Source organism: Stylophora pistillata, chromosome 9 (genome assembly GCF_964205215.1).
Source record: "Stylophora pistillata chromosome 9, jaStyPist1.2, whole genome shotgun sequence".
In the NCBI taxonomy this organism is placed as follows: domain Eukaryota; kingdom Metazoa; phylum Cnidaria; class Anthozoa; order Scleractinia; family Pocilloporidae; genus Stylophora; species Stylophora pistillata.
The window spans coordinates 10,471,887-10,485,200 of NC_142527.1; the positions used below are offsets into that span (position 1 = coordinate 10,471,887).

The following is a 13,314-nucleotide window of genomic DNA, read 5'->3' on the forward strand; positions in this document are numbered from 1 at the left end:
CGATGCAGTTGTTTGAGATGACTTTTTGCGACAGTACCTGATGGTCAGGCCTTTTATCCGTCCTTTCCCGCGGTCCCACCATTTGGCGAGAGAGGGGAAGCCAGGAAGGGTACGACGCCACGAAATCCACTCTTCCCTAACGAGCTGGCAATATTCCGGGTCATCTAACATGGATATGTTCAGTTTCCAGTAGCCTGGCCCAGGTGGGACGACGTCGGGAACAGAGACAGACAGCACTACTGCACTGTGGTCCGAAAAGGGGCAGCAGTACATAGCGCAAGAGGACACCGATGGGAGCCAGGCAAAGGGCACCCCAAACAGATCAATGCGCGACGCCAAACTGCCATCCCACCTGGTCCAGGTGAAACCCGAGGAGGAGGGATGGAGGTAACGCCACACATCCATAACACAACATGCCTCGAAAAGCTGGGCCAGCGAAGAGGAACTGTCTCTGTATGAACTTGCAGGTTCAGAACCACGCCGGTCAAGGGCTCGGTCAAAGACGGCGTTGAAATCCCCAGTAAGCACAGTAGGGACAGATGGATCGACTTTTGAATGGAGGTCATCAAGGAATTTATTCCGCGCAGGGTTGCAGTTAGGGGCATAGACACAGACCACACGGAAGACTTTGCCAAAGAGAGAGAATTCACATTGCAGATAACGACCATCGGCAGACCAGGAGTTTAGAAGAGATAAAGAAGAACGATAGAGAATAACACAACCACACGAGTGAACAGAACCAGGAGCCAACACAGACGAAAAGCCGGACGATGAAAACCACAAAGAACACTCAGCCAGAGTGACACAATGAGTTTCTTGCAGGCAGACAACATCAACCTTCACGGGGAGGGAACGCAACCACTGCAGAAAGCCAAACCTTTTAGACTGGTCCCGCAGACCATTACAGTTTAAGGTAAGGATGGAAAGAGCCATCACTGCGCACAAAAGGGAAGCCATCATGCTTAGGTCTTCTTCTTACCGCCCGAGGACCTCTTGCCAGCCTTACCCAATGCTGCTGCAGATGGTTTTGCAAGCTTCTTACGCCGGGACAAAGCCGACGTAGCCGGAGGTTCTGGATCCGGGTCTTGGGGGGTTGACTCAGAACCAGCGTCCGATGCAGGCCTCTTACGAGTAGCCATGGCCGGAGCTGTATCCATTTCGGAAGGCTCGTCGGCCAGGGCCAAAGAGCTAACATTATTCTTACTGGTACCTTTACCACTAGTAGAGCCTTTTTTGGCATTCTTATCCTCTTTACTATTTACTTTAGCAGGGACCACACTTGCAGTTTCCCCTTTACTAGATAAATTATCAGTAGCGCTACCGTGATTAACGTTAACTACACTAATTGAATTAGGGGCACTGTCAGTACCACCATTTACTTCATTACTAGACACTAGTTCACTATCATTATTTTCAGTTGACCCAGAAGGGGTCTTACCCGAGGCGTCTGCCCCTCTAGTTTGCTCATCATTCGGAGCCTCACTATTTCCTTTACAATTACTGACATTACTCTCTGACCCAGTCCGAGGAGAAAGATCAGTATTAGCGCTGGCATTGGTTAGATACTCAGCGAACTCAACCTCTTGTGGGGCACTATCAGCAAGTTGTCTAACAAAACTATTAGCTGCAACAGACAGCATTTGGACTGCCTGGGTAGCATAAGCCTCATCCTCAAAGAGAGGAGCACCCGACACCGAGGCCTGGGTACTAGCCGCTATCCCATCGGCCACAGGGTCACCACTGGCCGGGGGGACGACAGGAATCTGTGCCTGTACCAGTTGGCCGCTGGAGTCCAAAACAGGGGTGCCCAATTCCATGCCTGACACCTGGGAGGCCGCTTCACCCACCAAGGGTTCGGCTTCACTATCACCATCGACAGCGTCTTCGCACTCGATATCACCAGCCGCCTCAGCAGCATCGCCCTCATCAATGTCACCCCCATCATCGCCAGCCTCTTCCTCCCCACCAGCGCTACCAACCGGGGCCCCAGGGGCCACCGGGGGGGCCTGGGGAAGGATCCATGCAGATGTACACTCCCTAGCAAAATGCCCCGCCTTGTGGCAGCGGCGGCACTTACCCTTATCAGGGCACTGTTTTGCCGCGTGTCCAACTTGTCTACAAATATCGCATCGCAAAGGCTGGTCACGGTACCACACCTTGCAGCGAATACCCCCGATGGAAATGAAACGAGGGATTTCCTTTTTGACAACCATTTTGACAAGACGGCAGCCAGTAGAGACTGACGGCTTGCCAGGCCACATTTGATGGCGGACAGACTTGATCTCACCATAGCTTGAAAGCGCGTTCTTAACTGATTCCACTGGGCCCTCATAAGGAAACCAGTGGACGACGACCATACTAACTTGAGGGGGTGGTGGGGGGGGAGAAATGACCTCACATTCGACCCCATTAAGAACCACCGACCCACATTCCTGATAGTGGAACATAGCTAACGCACCCTTTTCATCATCAAAAGTCACCCTGGCAATAAAACCGGGGCACTGCTGGATAGACACAACTTTAGCAACATGCCCAGTTTTCTCTTGGAAGTGGGCATCTATATAACTAATTATTTGTGTGGAACTTGTCCCATTAGGGAACAAATTACAACGTATGTCAATGGTTCTTTGGAAACCAACCATAATTAAGATTTTGTAGTGTCCAAGACTCAACAAGAAACGTGAGTTCGGCCCCACGCAACACAGCCCAAAACTGGATGGGCGACCGAAAAATTTTGTTTCGCCGAAAACACACCGGAAAAATCGGAAAACGCCGAACACCCGGAAACCACGGTCGAAAAAGGCCGAAGAAAGGACCGAAAAAACCCTCCGAAATCGGCACGAAGCCGGAAATCGGCAGGGTTGCCGAAGAAGTCCGAAAAACGCCGAAAGATAAAAAGGCGAAAGAGGACTAAAATCGACCAAAAGACAAATACTCACAAGAGTCCGTGCCCCAAAAGTGATCCTGCGCAGAATCCCAAAGCAGAGTGAATACTGTGGAGGTGAAGGAGTAAATCCTGGGCCTCATCAGTGCAGTGCTAATGCTAGGATGGAGGAGAACCAATATGGTCACCCCAAACGATCCAACCTTTGTGGTATCGTCTAAGCCATGCCATGCCGAAGCGCTCGTCAGACAGAATTTACAAGGAACATTCTATGGTATAACCCGCCGTATAACAGAAACGTTAAAACAAATGTTGGAAAATAATTTCTTTCTCTGATTGACCAACACTTCCCCAAATCTAATCCACTACATAAAATTTTCAATCGGAACACTGTTGAATTAAGCTACAGCTGCATGAATAACGTTAAATCAATTATCTCCAGCCACAATAAAGCCGAAATAAGAAAATGTATATATATGTATATATATATATATATACATATATGTATATATATATATATATATATATATATATACATATTCTTCAACTATATATATATATATATTCTTCATCTAATGTATATATATATATATATATATATATATATATATATTGTGGGAGGAAAAAGACAAGTAAACTACAAGTTCATCCCTACAAGCCTGTTTCGTGGTCGCCCACTCATCAGGGGATTGCGTGGTCGCCCCCTGATGAGTGGGCGACCACGAAACAGGCTTGTAGGGATGAACTTGTAGTTTACCTGTCTTTTTCCTCCCACAATATATACTTCGCTCTACTTCTATGTATTGAGCACTGTTCTACGAAAATCAAGTCACACTTTATATATATATATATATATATACATTAGTTGAAGATTCAAAGAGGACGCATCGATTCTCTGTTACTCTGAGTTTCGCGCCGAAGCGCTCGTCAGACAGAATTTACAAGGAACATTCTATGGTATAACCCGCCGTATAACAGAAACGTTAAAACAAATGTTGGAAAATAATTTCTTTCTCTGATTGACCAACACTTCCCCAAATCTAATCCACTACATAAAATTTTCAATCGGAACACTGTTGAATTAAGCTACAGCTGCATGAATAACGTTAAATCAATTATCTCCAGCCACAATAAAGCCGAAATAAGAAAATGTATATATATGTATATATATATATATATACATATATGTATATATATATATATATATATATATATATATATATACATATTCTTCAACTATATATATATATATATATTCTTCATCTAATGTATATATATATATATATATATATATATATATATATATTGTGGGAGGAAAAAGACAAGTAAACTACAAGTTCATCCCTACAAGCCTGTTTCGTGGTCGCCCACTCATCAGGGGATTGCGTGGTCGCCCCCTGATGAGTGGGCGACCACGAAACAGGCTTGTAGGGATGAACTTGTAGTTTACCTGTCTTTTTCCTCCCACAATATATACTTCGCTCTACTTCTATGTATTGAGCACTGTTCTACGAAAATCAAGTCACACTTTATATATATATATATATATATACATTAGTTGAAGATTCAAAGAGGACGCATCGATTCTCTGTTACTCTGAGTTTCGCGCCGAAGCGCTCGTCAGACAGAATTTACAAGGAACATTCTATGGTATAACCCGCCGTATAACAGAAACGTTAAAACAAATGTTGGAAAATAATTTCTTTCTCTGATTGACCAACACTTCCCCAAATCTAATCCACTACATAAAATTTTCAATCGGAACACTGTCGAATTAAGCTACAGCTGCATGAATAACGTTAAATCAATTATCTCCAGCCACAATAAAGCCGAAATAAGAAAATCCACAGTCGCTGAAGGAAATAACAAAAACTGTAACTGCCGTAAACCGGACACGTGCCCCATGAATGGTAACTGCAGCGTGGAGAACATAATATACCAAGCAGAAGTAATCACGCAAACAACAAGGGAAACGTATATCGGACTTTGTGATACTCCATTTAAATTAAGATATCGAAACCACATTTGCTCATTCCGTAATGAACGTTATAGAAGCGCAACTGAGCGTCGTAAGCATATTTGGAACCTGAAAGACCGAAACATTGAGTACAACATTAAATGGCGCTAAGTAAACGGGCAAGATCTTACTCAAACGTCACCAAGAATTGTAATTTGTGTTTGTGGGAATAGTATTTTATTTTGTGTAAGCCTGAAATATCAACCTTAAACAACCGAAATGAATTAGCATCGTCTTGTAGACACTCTAGTAAATTTCTGCTAAAAATGTCATCACATTATTAGCACGCGCCGCACGTAGGGCGCGCCACACGTTTTTTCAAAACTTTGAATGTAACCATTTTTTTAAAATAACTTTGAATGTAACCGTTTTTCAGGCAGTTGCCTGATGATTGCTCCTGATGGAGCATGAAACTCTGAGTAGCAATTAAATGTCTTGGACCAAATAACCCAATTCGTTGCTGATACTATCACCTACTGCTCTAGTCCAACTATTGGGCACTTTGATAGTTGTTACAGAGCATTCCAGCGTAATAATTGGTTATATATATATATATATATATATATATATATATATAAATATTATGAGAGGAAAAAAGGACGTAACTACATTTCCCGACAAGCCTGTTTCGTGAATCGCTTCACTCTTCATTAAACCCCTGAAGAGTGAAGCGATTCACGAAACAGGCTTGTCGGGAAATGTAGTTACGTCCTTTTTTCCTCTCATAATATTTATTCTGCGTATTGAGCACTGTTCCACGCGAAAATCGACTTGCAGACTTCCTATATATATATATATATATATATCTTTATATGTATATTGCTTTCTTTGTAATTAGGTTTTTTGTATCTTTTTATTAGCACCAGTTCATTAGTCGTTATCTGTAATTACGTAATGATTAGCACTTCGATCCTATTTAATGCTGTTTTTTTATTTCAAAAGTTGTAAATAACTGAAGAAGGTCTCTGACCGAAACGTTTTTAATTAAAAAAATTTCTATATTTTTTACGCCACAAGTTGTCTGTCCTCGCAATTTATAAACTTTCCATATGTATATATATATATATTACGTTTATGAAACAAGTTAATTACGTTTATATATATATATAATATTACGTTTATATATATATATAGAAAGTTTAACAATTGTGAGGATGGACAACTAGATATATATATATATAAAAGTAAAAAACCTTATCCTTGAATCGGAGAGTGCTCTACAATCATAGAGCTTTGTAAACAATTATATAGGAAGATAAAAATAAAACTTCGCACTACAGATCTGTATATAATATATATATATATACATATATATATATATATATATATGCGCATGCTCGCTAGTTTATTCTAGTTTGAGCACTCTGGCATGGCTTAGACGATACCACAAAGGTTGGGTCGTTTGGGGTGACCGCCTCGGTTCTCCCCCATCCTAGCATCAGCACTGCACTGATGAGGCCCAGAAGGCCGAAACAGTACTGTCTGCAGTTAGTTACATATATATATATATATATATATATATATAGATATATATATATACATAAGCGAAATAGGCAACGTAGGATCCATGACAGTGCTCGACAATGAAGGAGCGATTACAGTAGCAAATGGACTACTCAAGTGACGCACATATGGATTTTAACACAGCCTGTTTCGTAGACCAACAAAAGTTGATCCACTCATCAGTTAAACTCCATAGAGACAAGATAGAACGTCAAACGTCCTTTAATCCATATGTGCGTCACTTGGGTAGTCCATTTGCTACTATATATATATATATATATATTTATATTTTATATGTATTATATCGCACAACAGATCTGTATAAAATATGTATATATATATATAAATTTTTTCTTTTCTCAGCAAAAAGAGGCTTGAGAAGCGCATTGATTTAATAGTCAGTGCACTGGACTCGGCGTCGAGAGGTCTGGGTTCGAGACCTGGCCGAGTACTAGTCCATGCATTGTGTTCCTAGGCAAGGTACTTTAGTCACACAGTGCTTTTAAAGGGCGGTGTCTCGCGTGGGTCCTTGCGTCCCTTTTGTACCAACCCTATTGGGTCTACTAGTTTTATGAGTCATACTCAATAACACTGTTAAAAAAGACACTTTTTTACGGGAAAAAAAGGGAAGATACATATTTTCAAATTTGCAACGTTATTGAAAACGGTTAAATATATGAACAAACTCGGCCCGCAAATTAATTTTGGCAAGGGCTTATAATCATTGTATAATCTTTTGATTTCAGTGTGTACTTTTTGGCGTCATTTTTCACCTACTCAACTGTCATTTTAACTATTTTCGATCCTCTTTCTATCAGTGTGTTTTTTTTTTCTTTGAGAGGGGAAGCTAAGTCAAACATTCCATTCCCTTTGAATCTGCTTTCTTACTTGAGAAGCTCTGCTGTATCTCCACCGCCTGAATCACTGCCATATCCAGTCGGCCATGAGTCGCGGTAACTCTTTCGTTCAATCGCCTGTACTTGGTTCATGTCTCCGCTTACTGAACTTTTGTCCACATAGTAAGAAACCTCCAAAGAAATAAAGATTGTTTTATTAGTGTTTTCTTTGTGTCCTTTCTACCAGTTTGCATTTCCATGTTCAAATTAACTCTTGGAACGTCCCCAAAATAACATTCATGTCAAATTCAGGCTCAACAAAACGAATACCAGCAAAGAATATCGAACGAATAGTTTTGCAGACACTTCACAGACATTCCTGAGGAGTTGATTTTTTAAGTCGAGGAGATTAAGGTTTCATTTTGGAGGCGACAGGATTGAATGTCGAAGATTTTGAAAGGGACCCTTTTTTCAAAACGATTTCTTTATCGTTTAATGGTCTGTGAGTCTGTGTTGCGTTCTTACCAGCATCACCCTACTTATTGTGACCTCAGATGGTAACTTGAGGATCCAATTAACAGGTTCGTAGCTTGCAAGTACAAGTACAAGAGGTCTGTCTGACTTTCCACCACTGAAAATGTTAACAGTAGCGTCACCAGCGGTCGGGGGTCGTCTGTTGATGACCTCGTAAACAGACAATACGTGTACTTCATACTGACTAGAGCCGCTGTTGTCAGGTGTGCAGCTGTAGAAAGATTGCTGCGGCTGGTTATCATATTGGGGTTTGCTGAGGGATGTAGCTGCATCCAGTGATATTTTGCATCCTTTTGTATCAGCTGAGGACATATCAATCAAAACAAAAAGAACGAAACAGCATGTTGATATCTAAATAAGGTCCCAACAAAAGATTTTAAGATATTAGCGAACAGTTTACGTCAGCTTAAGTCAGCGCTGAAGTTCTGTCTGCTTTTTTGGCATCGGGTATGAATATGTTCGTTTTAAGATCATGACACTAATGAGCGATTTTGCTACAGAGGAAATGAATTCCACCAATTCATTTCATTTTTTTCTTGAAACCTGAAATTTTTTTATCGTAACATAATTTGGCATGTGCCATCCACATCGAAATTTTTACAGTAATCAGAAACAGCATAAAAATCTTACGCAAACAAGTATAATAATCATAGTCTTGGCTGGTGCAGACGCAATACCCATCGATGCAGGCAGCTTTCATGTTGCTATATTGGCCAGAACAATAATAGCCATTGGCCCACTTGTAACATTTCTGGCGATGCGCATTGGTCGCGGATGAGGTGGACGGTGTGGTAGTGGTGGTGGTGGAGGTGATGGTGGAGGTGGTGGTGGTGGTGGTGGTGGTGGTGGTGGTGGTGGTGGTGGTAGGTGTGGTACTACTAATGACGGTGGTGGCAGGGGACGTGCTGTTGATGATGCTTGACCCTGACCCTGTTTAAGAGGGAGACAAACGCAAATAATTTATGTCGTGACCCTCTGTATCGGGTCTTTTGAGAATAAGCTACTGGTATTCAACAGCTCCTTCTAACCGTTGAGGTACTACCTAAAGAGCCGAGGCAGAAGTGGAAGATGCAAAATGTTCTTTTTTGTTTCGCTAAATATATATTTTTCTCTAACGACCCATCACTGTCTGCTAATGTAGGAGAAGAAGGACCTCATTAATTTGCACAATATACAGGTTTCCGAGGCCATATATATTTTAATCTAGATCCTCCTAGAATAATACTTTAACGTATTTTTAATAACCTCCGCCTGTTTAGCTGTGCCTTATTATCCGTGAGTGAAAGGTAACAGATTTATATCAAAACCACACGCAACACCAGGTATTTTAGATTGAAAGGTGAAGTCATGCAGTATCATTAACGATCTTTTTCAGTCTTGGCCTGACTATCAGCTATTCGGTGGTAACTTTAAGCACTTAGTATTGTATGGTACACCTTTTCGATGCCATTGTTTTGAAAGGGGCTTGCACTATAAAAGGACGATGAGGCGCTACCCCGGTCACTGTTGTGGTTTGGCCTGTACGTTTCACTTGTATCCATCGGTTGTCACATATGGACGGTCAGCTGCTATCATGAGCTGTTTTCCTGTCACTCCGCTTTGAATTTATTAATCGTTAGCCATATTTGGAGCTTTCAAGGGAAATTCGCTGAAGAATTTATCTTACTTTTATATTATCATGAGTGTCAGTCATTTTGTGGAAACGGAAATTCGAAACCTTCAATTATTTTATTGGCTTTAAGCCAATAAAATAATCAGCGATGTCCTCTGCGCCAAGCCTGCCAGAATACTGATGATCGGTACTAATGAGTTAAGTAATGAATTAGGTACCGTTTGAAGAAAATACATTCAAAGACCATTGATCTGCTGCGGAAGTACCCGTAAACGACGTCACCACACCGAACCTTTCGTATAACTTCCTGTTAAAAGAAATTCACACATGGGCTAATCAATAAAATCAATCAGATAAACTGTCAATAGGTCAGTATATCTATATACACGATGTTTGGCAATCTTTCCCTTCATTAAGGCGTGATGAACTTCAGTCCTTGGGGCAGTTGTCCGACAGTAGTTGGTTCGGTAGCAGTAGAAAAGTTAGCGGCTTTCAAAACAACTTCCCCCTTAAAATAGAAGACATACTATTGATAAGAACAAACTCATGTTACTGTATTGGGGACTTTCATACTGGTAGGTCTGGGATTTTTACTTTAGCTGCTCGTAAGGACAGCTTAACAAACACGGTTGCGAAGGTGAACTTCGTAGGTATGCCGATAACATCATGATTTAAGCAACCGGCCCCAAGTTTGACATTGTGGCTGACTCTCTTAAGTTTATTTTGAGTAAACTCCCTGATTGGTGCCGAAACAATTTTTATTACATAGAAACTGATGAAATACCTGGGTTTTTCCTTTTACTGAAAAATCATATCTTCATTGCGCGCAATGAAGATACTATTTTTATATTTCACGTGTGGGGATATTGGTTTCGCCATGGTTATTTACATCATTAGCGACAGGTGACCACTTTTATTGCACTATTTTGCTGTTTCGAAAATGAATCATTTACAGCATTTTGCGACAGGTGACCACTTTTATTGCACTATTTTGCTGTTTCGAAAATGAATGATAAAAAGTTGTCTTTTTACGTGGAAATTTCATCAGTATCTATAAAATAAACAGAGCGTTACATGGCGGCTTGGGCGGATACGTATCCCCGTGCGGCAGTGTAATAGCCTCTATTTAACACCACACTCGGGCAAGACTGAGTTTATGCTAATATAACGCCGCATCTTTATTGGCCCTCTACAGGGTTTAAACTTTGGCTTCACTTTTTTCAATCAAGTTGCCCCCACCAGCTGTTGTGATCTCAAAACGGTCCAAACATGTTTCAAAGTCGACCAACGCTCGGTAGGACTTCTGCTACAAAGTAATATTGCCGTCGATAACTTATGGACTAATACTCTGGGATTCTTGCAACAAAACGTTGTTTGATGAACTCAAACCATTGAAATTAAGATCTGCTAGAATCATTTTCCGACTAAATTGGTGTAGACCAACTGAAGCCGTTTTGAATGCCGCGAAATGGAAGCCTTCACGACCGTGACTCATTTTACTTTCAGCGACTACTTATTTTTACTTACAAATGCCATTATGAGTGCATGGCTGACCTTCGTAAGACCTATTGGTAAAACGCGAGACTAAGTAATATTTAAGAAAGGAACTCTGTTTTTACAAACTAAAATCTAACTCAGATTATATTTAGAGTTCAGTTCAATAAAAGAGCGTGACCGTACTGTGGAATAGGCTTGCCAATGAAGTTCAGTTCAACAAAAAAGCGTCACTGTGGAACAGGCTTTTCAATGAAGTTCAGTCTAACAAAAGAGCGTGACTGTTCTGTGGAACAGGCTTGCAAATAAAAGGGGAGTTACCATCTCGTTGGCCAGTTTTGAAGGATTGATTAAGAAATTTCACCCTGAATTTTACACCTTTTAATTATCAATGTTTAATTTAGAGTGTTCTATAGTCTTGTTTTAACCTTGTATTTGTAATTTTAATTGCAACTGTAACTTCCTTTTACTTCCAGGACTTGACTTAGACACGGCCACATCAGCTATGCTGTTATCATATCGTGTATTACTAAATGCTTTTTTTTACGGCGATCATGTAAAAACAAAGAAGTGCGCAAAGTGAGTACCGTATCCCTATTAGATCAAGTGGTTTTGCAGCTCTGCATATTATACTTATAATTTTCGAACTCTCATTGCGAAAGGGGAGTAAATCAAGTTTTATCGTTTGCCCTGAAACAGCTGCCTGCAGCCGTACGGATGTCCCTACGTGCCCCTAAACTAGAACCCAGACCTCCCGGTATGAAAATCAGCGTTTTATTTTATTTTTGTTTTTGTTTTTAGGGGAAGAGGGGGTGGGGAGGGAGGAATACTTAAAACATTCCATGCATTTTCTTTTTATGTTTTCTTACTTGAGAATCCCCACAGTATCTCCACCCCCTGAATCACTACCATATCCTCTTGGCCACGATCCGGGGTAACTCTTTCGTTTAATCGCCTGTACTTGGTTCACGTCTCCACTGACTGAGCTTTCATTCACGTAGAAGGCAACCTACAAACACAGAAATAAAGAGTTAGATTTGTTTCCCTTGCTTCATTGTTTACAGTTTGCATTTTTATTTTCAACTTAGCTCTTGGAGTGTTCCCAAAGTACCATTAATTTGTGTTTGCCTGACGAAATGAATATTGGCAAAGAGTACCCAAGAAATAATACAGTTTTGCAGGCATTTCACATATATTTTTAAATAAGGTGCTGATTCAATGGGTAAGTCTGCGAGGATAAGATTTAAAATTAAACTGACAAGATTGATAAGCTGAAGTTTTTGAAAGCATCCTTTAATTTATGCATCGTACACTAGTCTATGCTGTGTACTTGACTTACCAGTATCACGCTACTTATTGTGATGTCAGCTGGTAACTTGAGGATCCAATTAACAGGTTCGTAGCTTGCAAGCACAAGTACAAGAGGTCTGTCTGACCTTCCACCACTGAAAATGTTAACAGTAGCGTCACCAGCGGTCGGGGGGCGTCTGCTGATAACCTCGTAAACAGACAATACGTGCACTTCATGCTGACTGGAGCTGCTGCTGCCAGACGTGCAGCTGTAGGTAGGCTTCTGTAGTTGGTTGTTATATCGAGGTTTTCCAAGGGCTGTGTTAGCATCCACTGATATTTTGCAATCTTTTGTATCAGCTGAGGATATATTCATAAGAAAAAAAAGGACGAAACCGCATGTTGATATCGAAATAAAGTCCCGGCAAGACATGGCGAAACAAAAGGGTTTTCACAACAATAGCACGACAGTTGACGTTAGTTAATAAAGGTACTGAACATTCCAGTCTGCTTTGTTATCATTTAGTATCAATATGTTTATTCTAAAACGATAACATTAATTAGCGATGTTAGGCTACTTGAGACCTGAATCCCCCCCTCTTTATAAGATTATTTAAAATCAAGTAGTTTGGACGTTATCACGATTTGGCATATGCCATCCACGTTTAAATCTTCATAGTAAACAGAAATGGCAAAAAGTATCTTACGCAAACAAGTATGATAATCATAGTCTTGGCCAGTGCAGACGCAGTACCCATCGATGCAGGCAGCTTTCATTTTTGTATGTTGACCAGAACAGTAATAGCCATTGGCCCACTTGTAACATTTTTGGCGATGTAAATTAGTTGTGGATGAGGTAGACGGTGTGATGGGGGCGGTGATGAAAGTAGTTGCAAAGGACGGGCTACTTTTGACGATACTAGACCCCGACGCTGTTTATGAGGGAGACAAAAGCAAATAATGTATGACGTGTCCGTCCGTATCGGGTCTTTCGGGTGAAAGCGGCTTCTATTCAGCAGCTCCTTCTGACCTGGAAGGCAATTCTTAAAAAGCCAAAGCCGAAACAGGGAAGATGCCAAATTTCATTTTGTATTTTTTGTGATCTGCTAAAGATATATATTTTTTCTCATTTAGGTTGTATAAT

At 40.9% G+C, this 13,314-nt stretch overlaps 1 pseudogene across 1 annotated transcript in view; it reads right to left on the bottom strand.

Moving 5' to 3' along the window:
* Positions 1–13,314, bottom strand: part of LOC148723231 (uncharacterized) — an 87,930-nt pseudogene that overhangs the window by 65,432 nt on the left and 9,184 nt on the right. The window contains exons 8-15 of the transcript XR_015992062.1: positions 12,878–13,102; positions 12,220–12,530; positions 11,750–11,889; positions 9,605–9,693; positions 8,596–8,704; positions 8,405–8,562; positions 7,766–8,076; positions 7,293–7,432 (exon numbers count right to left, since the gene is read on the bottom strand). The product of XR_015992062.1 is annotated as an uncharacterized LOC148723231 (transcript). The remainder of the gene's footprint in view (positions 1–7,292; positions 7,433–7,765; positions 8,077–8,404; positions 8,563–8,595; positions 8,705–9,604; positions 9,694–11,749; positions 11,890–12,219; positions 12,531–12,877; positions 13,103–13,314) is intronic.